At 43.5% G+C, this 1,330-nt stretch overlaps 1 protein-coding gene across 1 annotated transcript in view; it reads right to left on the bottom strand.

The window, feature by feature from the left end:
- Positions 1–1,330, bottom strand: part of KCMF1 (potassium channel modulatory factor 1) — a gene marked incomplete at its 5' end in the record, with an annotated part of 14,209 nt that overhangs the window by 6,297 nt on the left and 6,582 nt on the right. The window lies entirely within an intron of this gene.

Raw genomic sequence — 1,330 nt, 5'->3', positions numbered from 1 at the left:
GAAAAATACAAATGCAGCCCTCTGGGACCACTTTAGGAAAACAAAACAAAAAACCAAAACATACACACAAACAAAACAAAACAAACTCAAACAAACAAAAAAAATCCCCACAAAACCAAAAAACCCCACACATCTGATCACTACTTGGCGGATGAGGCCACCCCTCAGAACTCCAGTAGATCCAAAGCTTACCTCAAACTGGAACTGAAATCTTCATTCTACAAAAAGTGCAAGCAAACAGCCTCCTCTGTATCTCCTTTCTGTACGCAACAGTTGTTCCAGAGCATAGAGGGTTGTTCTGTACAGCTTCAACTTCATATATGATGTTTAGAACAGCCATACAGTGGTATCAGAGAAGATCTCTCTAACAGTTCCCTGACTTTGACAGTTCATAGCTCCTATGCTGCCAGACTCTGGGTGAAAAGGAGCATCTTCGCTTCCTTTTCTCCTGCCTTAGACCTGTCTGTTGCTAGATACGATGTACAGTTCAATGTGCAGCAGCCACTTCAAGATGCACTTCCTATCAGGTTTTGGAGACTGACAATACTTGTGGGGAGTGGCCTCGCTGCTCTCAGCAAGGCTCCAGCATGTCTGGGCTAGTCAGGGGATGTGTTAGGACTTGCTGCCCGAAGGCCTTGGGAGGAGTAAGCATGGAGATGGGAACCTTGAACAGAAAGTGCCTGCCTGCTGGCTCACCAGTCGCCAGTTAGGAAGTTGCTGGGATGTTGCTGGGGTAGAAGACATGTAACAAATAGTTGTGCCTTAGGTTAACCAATTAGTGTACACCTGATGTATACAATAAGCCAATTGGCAGAGAACACGCTAAGCCAAGAAAACTCTAAGTATTTGTGGAAAACAACAATAAACAGACATCTTGCTTGCATCAAGCTGCGTCCCGACTCTCCATCGCGGCAATACTGAACACCGAAACAACAGAGTACAAGCAGAAATGCTGCAGAAGCCTGAATTGTAATCAAACATCTCACACGTTTCAGTTGGAAACTGATTCCACTCTGTACTGGGAAAAGTGAAACTTCCTGGCTACAGAGCAGTAAAGTCCACACTAGAAGCTCACAGGCTGACCTTTGGTACACTGCTATGTGGTTACTAGGCATGCAAATATTGTCAGAAAACCCCGTTAGGCAGGTGCTATGAAAAACTCGGTAGGAACAGCAGAATTAGACTGATAGAAGTAAAACTATTCGAATTATACCAACTTTGTAGTGTTCTTCACATTATTCATTAGTCCATCAACATGCACATTTAGTCTCTCCTGACCCTAAACTACGTTAATACTAACAAAGTGAAATGCAATCAAACACAATCACAA

This window comes from Acanthisitta chloris, unplaced genomic scaffold (assembly GCF_000695815.1).
Source record: "Acanthisitta chloris isolate BGI_N310 unplaced genomic scaffold, ASM69581v1 scaffold11764, whole genome shotgun sequence".
Lineage (NCBI taxonomy): Eukaryota > Metazoa > Chordata > Aves > Passeriformes > Acanthisittidae > Acanthisitta > Acanthisitta chloris.
The sequence above is the reverse complement of the archived record's forward strand: the minus strand, read 5'-3'. Positions and strand labels throughout refer to the sequence as shown.